Below are 18,854 nucleotides of genomic sequence, written 5' to 3' on the forward strand. Positions count from 1 at the left end.
GGGTGAGTATGTCCGATTTGTTTCTTTACCTTTTTTCTAATGGAAGTAAGGAACAGAGGTTTAAATGGTAGTATCAACCAGGGGCAGATTAAGACAACCATGGGCTCTGGGCTGTATGAATATTATATCTCCTACAAGTCTGGAATCACTTCCTACATATGATACTAGCATCAGCTTCTTGGGGAATGGAGGAAGTGTCCCTTCTGCTGCTTTCAATCTGTGGTTACAGGACCTTTGGAGGACCTTAAAAGGTCCTGAAATGGCTCTTGTGCATACGTGTAATTAGAGCAGAAAGAAATGTTCAAGAACTTCATGGGTGAAGGTCCTTCTCAGTATAAAATTTAGTGGGTGGTTTTCGTGGCCCCGGGCTGCCACCCAAATCGCCTATAGTCTAATCCACTACTGGTGTGAACTTTGTCAAACAGAAGCCCACACGGAGATCGGAACAGGCCCTAACATTAAACTGAATTATGTCCATAAATATCTATTCCTACAAATGTCTCCGGGTCCATTTTAACCCTCTACATGCCACAGACATTTTTACAATAATCTGTAATAACATCCACATATTCCTTGCCCAGAGCGTCACTTTCCATCCTTAAAAGAACAGATAATGAGCCTTTCCCTCGGCCACCCGTGAATCACGTCCGATCCCATATTATTAACCGCACACGACATCTCTCGCTATTCCACAAAACCGCCTGACAATGGCCACTAAAAATAACCGCGCTGCCAGTCTGACAGCAGGAGGTGGGCGTGTCCATGCCACCCGGCGCGCAGGATTGACGCGCGCCTGCGCCAATGAGGGAAAGGATGCTTCCGTCCAATCGGAGGGGACTGCTGTATGACAGGCCAGGAAGGGGGCGGGACTTCCGTTGTCAAGGCAAATGTCCGGAGCTGGCTGTGCGTGTGCTGGGTAGTGAGGAGGAGGAGGAGGTGGGGAGCCGCTGCCGCTGCTGCCTCTTGTCATACGGTCTGCTGCAAAGGTAATGGGGGGCTGCGGGAGGCATGTGGGGGGTCGGTGGTCACAGCCTGGTGAAGGGAGGGGATGATGGAAGGAGCAGCTGGAAATGGGGGAGGAGGATAAACACTGGGGACTGAGGACCAGACACTCATAATAATGATCGGGCTGCAGGACTGGGCATGGCTGCTCATCACCTGGCACCTCATCCCTCAGCTCCCCCTGGCACGTCCTTGGCAGCCATTACTCTGCGATCCATCCAGATCCCTCAATATTCCCATAAACCGTGCGATCGCCATCTATAAATCGCCAACCAACCGCTACCTGGCAATCACGTAAGATCCGTCACGATTTTACCATATTTCTGCCAAATTTTCATTGAAATCCCCCCAAAATCCATGATATTCTCCCTAATACTCAGCAGGATCTATTGATTTGGCTTTACAGATGTTGCAAAACTACAACCCCCATCATCCCCTGAATGCTGGCGGTTGTCGAGAGTCTGCTGGGATTTGTAGTTTCGGAACAGCTGGAAATCCATGTCCGTTTTTTGTTTTAATTTTTATGTAATTTACAATGGAGGCTCCAATGCGGGTGTGAACAGATCCCGAGTGTGTGGTCAGATTGTAGTCAGATGCTGGTAGATACAATAATGACAGCGCTGCTGGACAATATTGTGATGGTGACCGGTTCTGTTGGGCCTAGAACTGGACATTACACAAAGATTTTGATTCACGGTGTCAGTGCAGCAAAAAGTAGTTTGTTCCTAAAAATGTTTTCATATCTGTGAGCCAAAGGTTATTTGTTTTTAAGCTTCCGAGTCGTATATAACCGTATTACACTTGCCTGCAGGCGCCACTAGAGGGAGCCCAGTGGCTTTAATCCATCACTTAAAGGGGCGTCTGACTCTATATAGGAGCTGAGATGCAGTTCTCCAGCACAGCCACTATAGGATGGAAGGAGCCTACTGTTTTCCTTGGGGTACCAGGCACTCTGCTTAAATGGGTTCATTAACTTGAAGTGGCTTGTAGCGCTCTGATCCTTATAAGAGTAAGCTTTGTACACAAATATATATTTGTGCCTGACCATGGTCAGTCCATGAAACGCGAAGCATGCCCTGGCAGGATTTAAGGTCTAGTCACAATGCCAAGGATGGGACTCCAAGTGTCATAGTGGTATATGAGGGAAGGAGTCCCTGCTTCCCTGCTCCAGAGGGAAAGCAGGGACTCCTTACATGATCTCCTTGTATTATGCATCACTATGATCCTCGCCACTATGAAATCTGACCAGTACATGGTCCGTGATTCAGAAGCTGACCTGTGCCTCAGGCCTATGACGTGTCTGACTCTCAACACAATCACTGATGAGCGTCATCTTGTGGATTTGCCTGATACTACACTTTGCTGTGTCCCATTTACGTAAATGGGAAGGAGCTGCAGTATTATATGGTACAAAATGTGCAGACCTGTGTGTGGTAAGTAATAGGCCACATGATCCTATGAGTGTCACTGATCTCAGATTAGGGCGTTTAAGATCTCGCCATTGGTATAACAATCCTGAAGACCCCTTTAAGCAGTTGTGCTTTTACAGTGGTGGCCCCATGTAGCCAGAACTAGCAGCATATAGGATTTTGTAAATGCTTTGGTCAGTCATAAAGTCTGGTGTAAATGTGATGCATACAGTATGGTGTCCATTTTCTAGGGGCTGTCTCCTATAGATGGCAGGGCTGTGGAGTCAAAGTCGGTGACTATTTTGGTGAAGTCAGAGTCAGAAAAAAATGGACCGATTACACAAATATTATTATAAAAATGTTGAAATTTCTTTTAAGTGTCTGTTCTATTCCTGGTCATTGCTGTCATACTGCTCAAACGCTCTGCTCTGGGTCCGCTCAGGAGTCAGGACACCAAGAGGAGCAGGAGGAGAGGACCCGCCAGCAATAAGGACATGTCAGCAGCACTCACCACTCAGTGGCCTCCAGCACCAAGGAGCCGCCATCGGTTATGTTACATCAGTTATGGAATATCTCATTGGCTCTGAATATCAGCAGGGTGCAAATCACAACACAAGGCTTGAGAGGCTGCATGTGGCCCGTGTGGCTTGTGCACCAGTGATCCCCCTTTTAGTTGAGATGAATGTGTGCTGCACTTTATGTACATGCTCAGTGGTGAATAAGGCACTGGGAAGGAAAGCAGCATTATTTTTAACACTTGTAGAGGGACTAGGAATACATGACTGTGCAGTCAGTGCTGACCATTTTGGTGGAGCTGGAGTTGAAATTTGGGAAATTGAGGAGGCAGAGTTGGAGATTTGGCTTACTGACTTCACAGTCCTGATAGATATTGGAAATTTTACTTGGGTCATTTAAGAAAATATAATTTTTTTCCCTAAACTTCAAGACTTTTTGACCTTGGTAAAGAACCCCCTCGGTACACGGAACCTCATATGATCCTGTACCCAGCGCCATAGTTTGTCCAATTCCCTCCTTACTCTACTTAAGAGTGAAGGAGCAGGAGCACAAATCGCTTGCTGCAGGAACCTTCAATGTTGGGATTGGTGCAGGTCCTAGAAATCATTATAATGACTTATCCTAGAGATAGTCCTGTGCCGTATAAGAGACGGGGACAGATGTAGCTCAGAAGGAGCCGCTCAGGACCTCGCAGAAATGGAGGACACGCAGAGAATATTCTGATCTCAGATGACGACTGCTTTATTATATCTTTTGCTGACTGATAATGCAGAAGGTTTTATTTTTTTTTTTACAATTTTCTCTATATATCATCATCAAATGTTGGTACGAGGCACATTCCCATCGGACTCTGGATCTGATTCTGAGCCCCCTGCTCCAGGAACGGCATAAATTTTAACGTTTGCTTTCATAAAACTGAGTTTAGGCCACAAATCTTCCAAAAAAAAGCAGCTGGCATTTGGTGAAGGTAGAGTGGCACTTTAGGAGAGCATGGACTGGACCATGCAGAACCAAACTTATTGGAAGGCTCGTGCTGTGAATGGCTACTGATTCAGCTGGATATAAATAGTCCTAGAGTCCATCGAAAATGGTTGAGACGTGCCCAAATCCATACCCACCAAGAGTCCCGCCTGTCCAGGGATGAAATGGAGATTGCACATTCCGATTCCTAACCCCAAGTGATTTTTAAAAATCCAATTTGTGGACCACCGAGGTCCTTGCATTTCGCAGCCATGCTCTCCTTTGAATGAACGTGTACGTTGCTGGTTCTCATCTGTGCCAAGAATTGTCCTGAACAATTTTTCCAGTTCTTTCACTTGGGGAAATCTGGTCTGGGAGTCTGTTTCGCACAAACATATTACATGCGCTATTTTTTTGTGGACTTGTACCTAAGAAGAACCCAATCCTTATAGTACAACCTACTTTTGTTGTCCCTTATTCTACAAGAGCTTTGTGGTCATCTTGTTTGTTTTTTATTTATTTATTTTTTTCTCCCCTACTTGCTCCAAATTAGCTGTTTTGAGGTTTTTTTTTAGAAAACACGAAAATTTCAGCTTCATACAGCTTCACAGGAAGAAATTGTTACTCCTCTATATTTTCTGTAAATTTACAGTCCTCTTTATCCTGGTGGATAGAGATCTAGCTGCTGTGACTCTCTGCTCCGCCTCTCTTCTATGTAATCTCTGTGAACCTCTGTCCCTCTTCCCAGCAGTGAGGTACAGTACACCCATGTGACCACTGTGGCCAATCCCTGGTCTCCGGAGTCTTGTTGCCGCACAATTGCCTACAGCAGACACTTGCCCCAACTCCTGCTCCATCACTTGTAGAGAACAGGACCCCCTAATCACCAACTGCTGGAACTGCCATCGATCAACTTGTTATCCCGCATCATGTCATTGGGGATGTCTTGTAAACTTGGTAAAAGCCCTTTAATAATGGGACAATTTAATGCAAACATGGATGACAACGGGGAAGATAAGCAATCACTTGATGGGTCCTTTACTCCTATCAAAGGAAATCTACCACCAGGATGAAATACCGTATGCAAATTAGCCAGAGGGGCTTCAGGCTCTGTTTGCACCTATCAGGCTCATGTGCTTACAGTCCTTCATCCTGGTGGTAGATGCCCTTTAAGGACATCCACGCAATGCTCGGACAGAGTTTATGATTTATCAGAACTGAGCAGAACTTTTTTTAGTTGTTCATGGCAACCAATCAGAGCTCAGCTTTCATGATCCCACAGCAGTTTATAAAATTAAAGCTAAGCTTTGATTGGATTCCAATCCAGGAAAGATGGGGGTGTGAGGGCAAATCTCCAATATCAGTAGCGTCATGTGAGGCTCGTGACCTGAAATGTTCGAACCCTCCAAGTTTTGACTGACTGAGGCCTGAATTGTGTTGTATGTTGGTACAGATAAGTCTCCAGTGTTTACACGACGTTGTGTTTTTGGGCTTAGAAGGACCAGCACGTTGTCTTTCTGGTATTTGAAGAATTCTTGTAAAAATAATTAGCTCCGTTTTTTTTCTTCCTTCTGGGAGTGTCTCTGTATAGACCCTCATTGTGTGTTCTGTATTGTAACGCCTTGTACAATGCTCTGCTGGATTACAGAACCTATAACGGGAGTCGGTGTTCTGATCCGGCGTCCATCACTCTGGACAGTCGTGTGTTACATGCGCCGCCATATATATGGATTAGTAAACACTATCAGTTTAAAAAAAAAAAAAAATAGGTTTTAAAATGCACACCTAAATCAGCAGGTGGGTCAGTTTAACCTTCAAACGTCTTTAATAGGCGATCTGTATTAAATCCGCAGCAGAAAATTGACATTGGCTTCTAAAATCGGCCGCACTTGTCAATATCTGCATTTAAAAAAAATCAGCCGGGATTTCATGGGATTTTCTGTATCTTATAGACTTAAATGGAACTGTATAGATTTCCTACAGTAACAGTTGTATCTGTATTATTTCTGCCATCCCGTGCAGTGTGGATCACGGCTGTCAGACTTGAGGCACGCATCCTTGTGTTATCCGTCCCAAATTCCAACAGTCTTCTTTCATCCAAAGCAACAGCCGTCCTCTTCTCCTTTGTGCGGCATCTGTACGCGGCTACAAAGACGGCAGAAACCGTGTAATGACATCTTTACTCTGTCGTATTCAGAGCTGCGTCACAGAGGTGGAGAAGTGGACTGCTGCTGCTTTGGGGGAGCGGAGAGTAGTTTTGATAGCTCTGTTAGCTCCTGCTGGGGCGTGTGCAGATGTTGCTCAGCTCCTCCTGCTCTATAACATTTTACCTCCAGATAGGAAACTCTGTTCAAGCTCCTTCTGCTGTATAACCTGCTGCCTGTAGATTGTTCATAGTGTCCTATCTGCTAATCACCTGCTGCCCACAGACACTGTGTTCAAGCTCCTCTTGCTCTATAACATGCTGCCTGTTGATAGGACACTATGAACGAGCTGCTGATGTCCTCCTGCTCTATAACCTGCTCCCCGCAGACCCCATGTTCAAGCTCCTCTTGCTCTATAACCTGCTGCCCACAGACACCATGTTCAAGCTGCTCCTGCATAATAAACTGCTGCCTGTAGACACCATGTTCAAGCTCCTCCTGCTCTATAACCTGCTGCCCGCAGACACCATGTTCAAGCTCCTCTTGCTCTATAACCTGCTGCCCGCAGACACTATGTTCAAGCTCCTGCTCTATAACATGTCACCTGCAGACCATATTTATTTTTTTTGGGATTGTGAGTTTAATTTTTTGGAAGGATAATTGTCATCTATGTCTTTTGTAATAATCTTTATTTAGCGCCATCATATTCCGCACTTTACACACCATAGGGGAGATATTCAAATAAAATAAAACTTGACAGAGCACAAACACTTTATATATAATCCAATTGTATTACTCTACATATTTGTCCTGAGCGGGAAAAAGAATTAATTGCCTGACGTCCCACCTTAAAGGGCATCTACCACCAGGATGAAGGACTGTATGCAAATGAGCCTGAGGGGCTCCAGGCTCCATAGGTGTTAATGGAGCTTGCAGCCTGTCTGGCTCATTTGCTTACAGTCCTTCATCCTGGTGGTAGATGACCTTTAACTCTAGTCCAGCAACCAGAAAGTGCTACTACATTGTAGGGCACATGCCACACTGCAGCGTGGGTCCTAAAGACGTCTATGTGTGACCCATAATCCCTCTCTCTGCTTGCTTCCTTTACTTCTCTTTCTGTTTTCCGTTTTTGTGCCTGGAAATTCCAGACACAGCCATACAGAACCTCGGTTTAGTACTAAGTTTATTTTTTTGGCTAATTCGGTGAGTCGGAAAGGTGGTGCCTTGTGATCCATGAAATCATGAATTGCCGCCATATATAACACGTTTGTTTTGGGATTTTGGCTCGCTCATCCTAAAGGTTTATCATAAGAAGCCAATCATGAAAATGAACATTTTTTCTGATGGCTGTCTGTGATAATGGAGCCTACTGCGATTGTAACCTGTGTCCTCTACTGCAGGAAGGACGTTCTCCGCCTGCATCTAATCAGATATAATTGATGTTTGTTACGGAATCGGAGATGAGGCCATCATATATTGGGTGCTAGGGAATATTGTGTATAGGTACTGAGGCTTAAAGGGGTTGTACTAGGTTTTCATGTTATCCCTTATCCACATAATAGGCAACAACTAGGTAATAATAATAGTAATAATTCTTTATTTATATAGCGCACACAGATTATGCAGCGCTGCACAGAGCGGTCCCTGTCCCCAATGGGGCTCACAATCTACTCAACCTACCAGTATGTTTTGGAGTGTGGGAGGAAACCAGAGGACCCAGAGGAAACACACGCAAACACGGAGAGAACATACAAACTCTTTGCAGATGTTGACCCTCTGACTTAAAGAGAACCCGTCATGCAAAATAACCCCCCTAAACTAAATATATTTTCATAAACTGCCATTAGAGAGCATTGCCTCTATCCCTTCATTGTTCCTCTACATGCCTGTAAACCTAAGCAATGAGGTCCTAAAGCTGTATGCAAATGACCTGTGAAATGTCCAATGAAGCATTAGCATATTCAAGCTGTCCACCTTATTCATGAGTGGGAGGCACAGCCACACCCCCAGTGCATGACTGACAGCCTGTATAATGATGTGAGGCTGTATAATGATGTGCTTCCTGGTGCTGGCGCTCCCTGCAGCCTGTGTGTGTTTAGGAGAGCTCCAGGCAGCCATGTTATAGCAGAACATGTCAGGTACTTGTGTAGCTGATGTCTGTGTCTCTCACCTGTATATTAGGAGGATGCAGCATGTCAGCAGATGCAGCACACACACTAGCCATGCTTTACTATACATTACACACAGACATGAGCAGGGGGAGGAGAGGGGAGGGGTAACAGGGGTGACATCACTGCCTCTGACCATGTGACCAGCCTCATTTACATGATAAAGAATAGATGATTTTACAAAGAATAATGTATGAAATAACTAGATAAAGGCTGGGATGGGATCCTTGTGAGCTGCTCCAACAGGTACATGTGACAGGACAAGTGACACAGACCTGATGACAGATGTCCTTTAAACCCAGGTCCCCAACGCTGCAAGGCTTTAATGCTAACCACTGCAACCGTTCTGCCCCTAGATCAGTGAGGGTCTCTCTGTTGAGACCCCAACCGATCACTAGAATTGACACCGAGCAACCCGGAAAACCGGGACCCTCACCGATCAGCTGGTTATTTCCTATAAAATGGATAAGGGATAAAATGCAAACTAAAACATGAGGCCATCCTGGCCGAAGCGCAGAGGTCGTGACCCCTCATCTACTAAGCACCTATTTTTAAGATTGAAAATGCCGAATACTTAATTTTTGAGCAAAGGATTGTTCCACTGCCGTCTTTTTCCTTTTCTTTCTCGCATGCAAACTTGGTACCAGCCCTCTTGGTTACCTACATTTTAATGGTGCATTCATACATATTCTTCTTCGTTTTAGGTTATTTGACCTCCTACCAGGCATTCTAGGACTCTAATGGGCACGGAAGATCGATCTACTTAATACAGGTGAGTGAGATGGTTTCCGGCTGGAATATGCAGTAGGGTCACTTATCACTAGATGGGAGGTCCGATACTCGGTCTGGAAAATCTGTGTCAATGTTGTTCTCCAATTTAAATCCAGACTGGAAGAAGCGACATTCCCAAACTTTTCATTGGAATCCGAGTCAAATGCCATGATTGCCTCTGGGGTGGGCGGAGACCATGGATCTGTAGGAATGAATGAATACCACTCTTATCCATTATGCTGAGGCTGGAGGGATCTGTCCACTGTGATATTTTTAAAATAATGTGAATCCCTGGGACCAACTAAATATTTATGACGGATCTTAAAGGGGTATTCTAGAAATAGGCATCATTTATATTCAAATGGGGCATTAAAATATAAGATAATATGTAATTGGTTATTAGCAGAAAACTGTTGTGGATATGGACTGTAATGGAGAATTAAAATGTTACAGGTTCTTTAATCAGTCCCAGTAATTTTGCCGCTGTGGAGGAGACACAGGACAGGAGATGGCCGCTGGTCACATGTTCTGCACCTGCCTGGGCAGGTCATGTGATCACCACTATCTTTGGCTGTAGTCGGTTGGTTGCAGTGCATCCAGTATGACCAGTGTTGTGGTAATGCACAGTGGTGACAGTTACACATCATTACTATGGTAACAGGGCAGGACAGTTTGTTACGTCATCACTGGGTGCAGAGCATGAGAGGGAGGAGGAGTTACTGAGAACTGAAGGATCATGGGAGTGTTGTAGAAGGCGACCATCTTGGAGATAACTCAGTTTCCTTTTTAATGCCTACGTTTTGTTATTAAAGGACACCTGTCATCAGGTCTGTGTCACTAGTCCTGTCACTACCACCTGTTGGAGCAGCTCACAAGGATCCCATCCCAGCCTTTATCTACTGAATTCATAAATTAATCATTATAAAATAATCTATTCTTTATTATGTAAATGAGGCTGGTCACATGGTCAGAGGCAGTGATGTCACTCCTGTTACCCCTCCCCTCTCCTCCCCCTGCTCATGTCTGTGTGTAATGTATAGTAAAGCATTGCTGGTTTGTGTGCTACATCTGCTTACATGCTGCATCCTCCTAATACACAGACATCAGCTACACATGAATCTGACATGTGCTGCTGTAACATGGCTGCCTGGAGTTGCTGTATCTCTCCTATATACACACACAGGCTGCAGGGAGCGCCAGCACCAGGAAGCACATCATTATACAGCCTCACATCATTATACAGGCTGTCAGTCATGCACTGGGGGTGTGGCTGTGCCTCCCACTCATGAATAAGCCGGACAGCTTGAATATGCTAATGACTCATTGGACATTTCACAGGTCATTTGCATACAGCTTTAGGACCTTATTGCTTAGGTTTACAGGCATGTGGAGGGACAATGAAGGGATAGAGGCAATGCTCTCTAATGGCAGTTTATGAAAATATATTTAGTTTAGGGGGTTAATTTACCTGACAGGTTCTCTTTAATGACATTGAGTTTTGTTGTATTCAATTGCTAGCAATTTTTTTTTTTTTTTTTTTGTATCCGACATTCATTTTCCTGGAATGCCCCTTTTAATATTATTGAGTTATGTTTTTTGCTGTGAACCCCCTTTGATTATTCTAATGAGACATAACCTAAACTTCTAATATGATTTAAAGGTGGTTTACAGGAAATAAGTGTCTTATTGCGGGGGTGTGACTTCTGAGAACCCATGCTATCACAAGAACTATATGAAAGGAGCACTAGTGCACGTGAGGTAGCATCCATGAGGGACTTGATGATGCACTCGGCTTTTTTGTTGTTCCAAGTAGCTGGAACAGCAGCAGTTGAACACTTGACTGACAGAACAACCTTAACCTACACTGCATTGGGTGATGAGCTACATATTCTTAAAAAACTACTATCAAAACCCATCATGCTAAACCAGGGACACTTATTCATAGATCCAGGCACTGTGACTGTGGTAATCTATTTATAGTCAATGGCCTCCTTCCTTTAGAAATCAACTTTCAAAATTATGCTAATCGGTTAGAAGGGCTCTGGGGTGTTAACACAGCCCCTCTGTGCTGTAGCTTCACAGGCTGTTAAACGCTTTTGCACTCCCCTACCCCACTCCTTTTGTCTGCTATAATATCACACAGTGGGAGGAGAGGAGCTCTCCTGCACAGTGTAACAGCCTGAGAAGCTACAGTAGGGTTCCTGGCTTATCATGCTTGATTTTCATAGAAGATATACTCTAAAGGTCCTCCCGTGAATGAATGGTTTGTGTATACTTGGCTGATGCTCTTTTCACCTCTGCAGGCTTTTAGATGGTAATTTTGTGCGTAAATTGAGCACCGACTAATTCCCCCTCCCCCCCATTTTCTAAATATTTAGCATTCAGACCCATTTCTATGTACGTGGGGAAAAACATACTGTAGATATTCCTTCAGGATTGTTCTAATAACAAATGGTGTAAAAACGACGCTAGCACTATAGTAAAAGTTATGTGAAATATGCAAAGCTAACAATAAAATGTGCCCTGCTCCGGGTTGTGATTGGCTGCGGCCCTGTGTATGTGCTGGAGGAATGCTTAGGATTTCTCCGGTGCATTTGTTCTGTGTCATAGCGTTCATTGTTTGCATTGCTTCTGATTGCTTCTTGCGTATCTGCTCGCTGCGTGTTAGGAACGCTTCACTGCTTTTCTAAACCATCGGACGCAGTTAGAATTCTTGATTCTTGACTTTTATTTCAACCATGTAAGGCAAAAACTCTTTAATTTAGAATAGACCCTCCGTTTGTTCTATTCTATATACACGTGTATACTGGAGTATAAGCCGAATCCCCTAATTTTATCACAAATAACTAGGAAGAATGTATTGACCCAAGTATAAGCCTAGGAAGGAAAAGGCATTGGTCACAGCCTCCACATGTAATGTAATGCCCCATGCAACCCCCCCATTACAATGCTCCATGACCCCCCCCCCTGTTATGATATACCCTGCAGTCTCTCTGTGTGTAGAACAATAAACTTCCATATTCGCCTTCCAATGCTCCCCGCAGCTCCTCTTCTTTCTTCTTCTTCTTCACACGTCCATGCGCTCTGCCCCCTCTGTTAAGAGTGAAGAGAGGAAGGAAGGCAGGCGAGTATGTACCTTCATTGTTTCATTGTTAATATACACTCGTGTATAAGCCAAGGTGGGGTTTTTAATTTTGAGCTTGAACCTATTCAGCCAGACTAGAGCTGGTCACGACTAACAACTTTATCATCTGATATATGGTAAGTCATCTGTTCTGCAGACATCCACGGCACCATGTCCACTTCATGTGACGCGGAACCATCTGCTTCCTCATCTGTCTGGTGCCTACAGCGGGGCAATGGGACTGTGTAAGGGGGTTAGGTAGTGGGGTAGACGGACACTTTTTCGAGACACAGCAGTGACACAGTTTGTGTGGTGCAACTGTCCGCAACCATTTTTATTTTCAATATTTAAATAAAAGGCAGAAACACAAAGTATCAACAAAATAAAGTCCGAGGCCGTCTGGCCACTAAATACAAATACTATAATAATTATTGTAATCTTTACTAACTACCAGAGACTGCGCCTGCTGCACAGCCTCCCAAACAAACAGTACATTGCGGCTGTGTTCACACGATGCCTTGTGTTGAAGTTTTTTGTTTTGTTTTAGACTGAATCCAAAGTCTTGAATCGTGATCACATGCTGAGGTCACACTGCTGCAAATGCCATGGAAAAGTAGTGTGACCATAGTATGTAATCAAGGAAGGTATGTAGCCAAAAACACGATGCAACACATTCTGTGAACGCGCCCTCAGAGTTGTTTTCCCCAGGTGCAGAGGCTGATGGTACAGACAGCCCAAAACCTGGACTGTCCAGTTGGAGTGGGGCCCACCCTCATTTCCCCACTCCAGCAACACCGGTCCCTAGTAGGTTTTACAAATAACACAGTGCAAAAGAAATGACACATCCTGGTTGCTTTTAGAAATATATTTTAGTAAGGGGTTTAAAAAAAACTTAATTGTGAAGGAAAAGGTCATCAATATCTATTCCTGGAAAACCACTTTAAAGAATTGTTGTGTATGTTGTCCTGTGTATCCTTCTTGAAATCTTCTTCTTGAAATCAACTAATCCATCTATATGCAAATTAATTTCAAAGGCTACTGGGGGTGTGTAGTAACCCAAAAAAGCTCTGGGGAGAAGCCCACGACCTCAGTAGCCACTTCCTACTCGCCTACCTTCTCTTCTTTTCCTTCTTCTTGTGTGTCTCCGGCAGCAAACGCGGTACCTCCTTTTCTGCTGCCAAAGACGCGCAAGAAGAATCAAACAAGGAGCAGGTAGGTGGGTCTAAGTGGCTACTGGAGGAGGGGAGTAGCCTCTGAAATTAATTTGCATATTGATTGATTAAAGTTGCGGCTTCGGCAGGCATGGGCAATCTGCAACGGGAACTACTTCAGAAAGTAGTTTCCCGATGGTCAATTTTACTTTGAAGGGAACCTGTCAGTAGAAATTGATTTAATAAACCACAGTCAGTTTGTCATCAAGCAGCTGAACACCTTCTAGAGCAGTGCTGGCGAACCTTTTAGCGGCCGAGTGCCCAAAGTGCAACCTCAAAGCCCCCTTATTTATCGCGAGGTGCCAACCAAAAATTAAAGCAGTAACTTATTGCTGCCTGTTCAACAACTTTCAAACATATTGGCCTCCTGAGGACAGCAACACAGTAGAAAGATGGAAAATTTTCATCATTTTAGCTTCTTTCCAGTGTCCCTCTGTACACAGTGGAAATTGTGGGGACAGCAGGAGGTCCTCCAAAGATAAATTCGACCCTGTCTACTCATTCTCCCTCTTCCTACAGTCCCAAGTTAGTATCAATATATGACTGAAAGCAGCATCTTTTAAGTTGCTTGGAACTGCAGGAAGAGTGCTTTCTGGTGTGTTTGGGTGATGGCCTGGGAGCCCACAGAAAGGGCTCTGAGTGCCGCCTCTGGCACACGTGCCATAGGTTCACAACCACTGTTCGAGATCATGTCTATTTCATGGCCCAGCGCAGTGGCATGGTCCAGAAAATCAACTTAGAAGTGACATGTAATTTGAAGTCAAAGTTTAACACTGAAGTCAAGATTTCCTCCCTCTTCACTGTAATTGAAGGTCCTGCATCCAGACACGTCTCTTACTAGATCTCCTTCAGAGCTTTACTTCAATGCTGAGCTCTCCACCTCCCTGACTTTATACAACCAATGTACATCTCACTTCAGGGTTGATTTTCTGGATGATGCTACCACACTGGACCCTGAAAGAAACATGATCTGGAAAGTGGTAATCTGCTTCACAACGTACCTGTAATGGTTAATTAGGTCAGTTTCTGATGACAGGTTCCCTTTAAGGGTGACCACTTTTGGTCTGCACATATCTGAGTAGGGGTGTCGCCTCCTAGTTTTCTGAAGTGCTGCTGGTCTTCTTTGCTGGGGCTGGAAGCGTTAGCTTGGCGAGTGCTAATTGCTCGTTAGTGTGGTTAAAGTTGGGGTGTGTTTGCATAGTAAATATTTCCTTTAAGTGCTAGTGTTGCTGTTAGTGAACATCCCGTCATTATCATTTCCATAGAAACTCCAGGCTCTGAACGGAAACATTTTAATGTGCTGACGTTCCTTTGGAGAAGATACCGCCTGTATATCATAGTTACATTACTCTATGGATCCAGTCTGCTCCAGGGAATGCAGGGAGTCGGCCGTGTACGTATCTGGTTGGATATGTGGTTCAGGAACCTTGGGATGTCACCAAGAGGAAATCTCCAAAGCCTAAAAGCAGGATAATACTCCGAGTGTACACAAGCTGATGCTGCCCCTAGCATTGGGAATCCTGAATCTCCGTGTCTGTGGGGCTGCGTAGTTCCCTGGAGCTTTGCTTTGTGGGTAAATGAGGAGAAATTACTCGTTAAACAATTAAACCGCGTAATGAAAACGCTGCCTGTCATGGGTTTTCTGCATCCAGAATGGGGCAGTAGCCAATAAAAGAGGCTTAAAATAACTTATCTTAGCTTCTCCTCGCGTGGTTCTACAGGGGGACATTAGTATTGATCATTTAAAGCAGTGGTCCCCAAACTACGGCCCGCGGGCCACATGCGGCCTGCGGACCGTTTTCATCCGGCCCCTGCCGCTTGGAGCTCCTGCTGAGGAGAGCAGGTCACGGCAGTCGGGCAGGAGCCTCCGTCCGTCCGGACAGGAAGCTCCTGCCCGTACCTTAATAGTGCTCGATGCGGCCGATGTGTCCGCTCGAGCACTATTATTACAGGTGGAGCGATGTGGCCGGAAGACAACCCCGGCGCACATCGCTCCTTGTACCTGGATGCGCGGCCGCGTGATGACGTCATCACGCGGCCGCGCACCCCTTCCTGACCGACAGCAGCCCGAAGAAAGAAGACGCGGGAGCCGCTGTCAGAGGTGAGTATGGTTTTAATTTTTTTAACCAGCAGCAGGGTACTATATACAATGATTAATGATGGAGGGGCAGTATGGGCAATAAATGGAGGGGCAGTATGGGCAATAAATGGAGGGGCAGTATGGACAATAAATGGAGGGGCAGTATGGGCAATAAATGGAGGGGCAGTATGGGCAATAAATGGAGGGGCAGTATGGGCAATAAATGGAGGGGCAGTATGGGCAATAAATGGAGGGGCAGTATGGGCAATAAATGGAGGGGCAGTATGGGCAATAAATGGAGGGGCAGTATGGGCAATAAATGGAGGGGCAGTATGGGCAATAAATGGAGGGGCAGTATGGGCAATAAATGGAGGGGCAGTATGGGCAATAAATGGAGGGGCAGTATGGGCAATAAATGGAGGGGCAGTATGGGCAATAAATGGGGGGGCAGTATGGGCAATAATGGTGGGGGGGCAGTATGGGCAATAATGGTGGGGGGGCAGTATGGGCAATAATGGTGGGGGGGCAGTATGGGCAATAATGGTGGGGGGGCAGTATGGGCAATAATGGTGGGGGGGCAGTATGGGCAATAATGGTGGGGGGGCAGTATGGGCAATAATGGTGGGGGGGCAGTATGGGCAATAATGGTGGGGGGGCAGTATGGGCAATAATGGTGGGGGGGCAGTATGGGCAATAATTCATGGTGGGGGGGCAGTATGGGCAATAATTCATGGTGGGGGGGCAGTATGGGCAATAATTCATGGTGGGGGGTCCCCGTATATTTAAGAATTAATTGACCCAATTAATTAATTAATTGGGCCAATATATAAAATAGTTTACAAGGGGGTGCAGTATATTAATTGAGGGGGGTCCCAGTGTATTACAGATGCGGTCACATGTACCGCTATTTATTTTTAAACTTTAGTCCGGTCCTCCAACAGTCTGAGAGGGACCGTGAACGGCCCCCTATGTAAAAAGTTTGGGGACCCCTGATTTAAAGGGACTCTCCATATTTAGATCAAATTATGAACATCGATCTGATGAAAGGAACTTGGGCAGAAGGTTTTATGGTCACAACTTCACTGCTACATCACAAGTGAGGAATGTGTAGTCTCTTCAGTGGACTTTTCCCGAACATGTGTTAAATGGGTGGACCGCATGTAATGCCTAAACTTCTTCTTCTGATGGCTAGTTATGGATTCTTATGGTTAAATATGCAGAAACTCAGTCGGCACAATCTGTGCTTTAGTTAACTAATGGTGGAGGGTACAGTACACATGCCCAGGGGTAGTAATGGGTGAAGACACCAAGAAGGGGCCAGTGATGAACATTCAGTTTGCCTTGTTATCCATCAAGTCACCTTGGACCAAGAGACGTGGATTACTTTCATATTTCCATCTAAAAACTTACGGCATTTGTGACCCTTTTTTAGCAATAGTCACCAAAACCAGGTCCTTATTAGAGGCGAGTGGACACTTAGTTTTAGTTTGGGTTTGGCCGTGCTACCCTGACGTTGGGTTAGTGGCCGGACGGCCAATACGGCAAATTGACGTCCTTTGCTACTAGTCCTTTCCCCTATTGTATGGTCTAGGGTACAGCGCTAAATCCTGTACCCACTTGAGTCCAATCATTTTTGGTGGCAGGACATGGCCTCTTTCATCCAAAATTGACACCAAACTTGTCCATAAATCACATCAGGGTAAATCACTGAATGCTCTTGTATTGCAGTTTCCCCCTTTGCACATGTTTCTCATGCTCCAAAGGGTTAAAATACTTATGGGAAAAAAATTGCATGGCCCAAAGGTGAACCTTAGCTGATCTGTTGTGTGAACAAGCCCTGCAGATGGCGGAGAATATTCTGCATATTTTTCTGCTGTTGTATCCAGATCTGCAGACCTCGGGGCACGACCTGATATCTCCCTGCAGTGATAAACACCGGTGGTTATTGTTTCCTCTTCACTATTTTCAGCTCACGTTGGACACAACACAAGACGCCTCTTCTATGTTTAGTCTGTGCGCTGTACTTCACGGGGGTGTGTATATAATATATATATATATATATTTTTTTTACATTTATGGTAATCGTGTCTTAGTTATCACAGACTCTTCTATAAGGTGGTGGTGTTTACAGGTTTGACATCTCAAGTGGTTTAATGTATAAATTACTAATCGCCTGGTTGTTCACAAACTCAACTGTTTTATAGCCATGGGGTCTGATCATGTGTTCAGATAGTAAAAGTATTTATGATACTAATGAATAGGTGTGTCTGGTCCCCTGAACATTCTGAAAAGTTATGACTAGAGATTGGTGGCCCTAATGGTCGGGGTCGGAGTTCGGGTTCAACCCTCTGACATATTGCGAGATTGGTGACCGAACATCCAATCCGGCAAATTGACACCCCTAGTAACTAGTCATGACTTTGATTGGCCAGGGCTAGTTGCTAGGGGCATCAACTTGAAAGATTGGCTGTTCTGCCGCCAATCCAGCAATACATCCGGATCAGGCGGCCGAACCTGAACCTGAGCATCAGGTCTGCTCATCTCTAGTTATGGCCTATCCTTTGGAGAGGTCATCAATATTACATTTTTGTGGGAAGGCGAGGGGTTTGATACCTGGTTCTGATCTCCTCCTGACCCACATAGCAGTTGGGTTGGATTTCTTTTTAGATGAAGTGGATCAAAGATGCTGTTGCCTGCTATAGCCACTATATCTGCTTCTGTGTGACACCTTAGATGGAATTTATTACCTGTATCGTAGGACACAACTGTGCGGTTTCCAGCTTCTACACTGTAATGCATTAATGTGGAGCTCCAATGCCGTGAAGTGAAAGGACATCTATCAGATTACCTCCCCGTGTGTCCCAAGATTCATTTCTTACATCTTTGCACGGCTGCATTTCTGTAAAAAAAATTTGTTATAAATTATGCAAATTACCCTGTGGTGCTCTGCAGAGCACCATCAGCCTCCACCAATACAAAATGCCAGCCGCGTTCCACCACTGAGATTTGAAAAGAAAGTCGATGACATCATCGGCTCTCGGCATTATATATTGGTGGTGACTGATGGATGCTCTGCAGAGCACCACAGGATAATTTGCATAATTTATAAACTCATGCAAACTTATGTGGCCATGCAAAGATGTAAGAAATGAAGCTTGGGACACACTGGCGCGGGAATGGGAGGTACACAATGGTCATCTACCATCAGGTCATCTGATGGTAGGTGCCCTTTAACTTGGTGCTCTATATTTTTTCATGCTCCTTTTCCATGATTGGTGGGGCGTCTATTGAACTTCCACCGATTAGCATGTGTAATCCCCAAGTCAGTTGATCGGTGATGCCGTTTTGGATTAACCATTAGTAATTATCATCCTTCCTGAGCTTTCTTTACCCCGACATAATTGGGTAAGATTGAGAAGGTCACCATACAAAAATAAAGTTAATAATTTGACAATTTGGGGATCTGTTT

General features: G+C 44.9%; 1 protein-coding gene across 2 annotated transcripts in view; it reads left to right on the forward strand.

The window, feature by feature from the left end:
- Nucleotides 1–851: 851 nt before the first annotated feature.
- Nucleotides 852–18,854, forward strand: part of WDR37 (WD repeat domain 37) — a 121,239-nt gene continuing 103,236 nt past the window's right edge. For both annotated transcript variants that reach the window (XM_072153996.1, XM_072153997.1), the window contains exons 1-2: nucleotides 852–986; nucleotides 8,904–8,971. The gene's annotated coding sequence lies outside the window, so the exon portion shown is untranslated. The remainder of the gene's footprint in view (nucleotides 987–8,903; nucleotides 8,972–18,854) is intronic.

This window comes from Engystomops pustulosus, chromosome 5 (genome assembly GCF_040894005.1).
Source record: "Engystomops pustulosus chromosome 5, aEngPut4.maternal, whole genome shotgun sequence".
In the NCBI taxonomy this organism is placed as follows: Eukaryota; Metazoa; Chordata; class Amphibia; order Anura; family Leptodactylidae; genus Engystomops; species Engystomops pustulosus.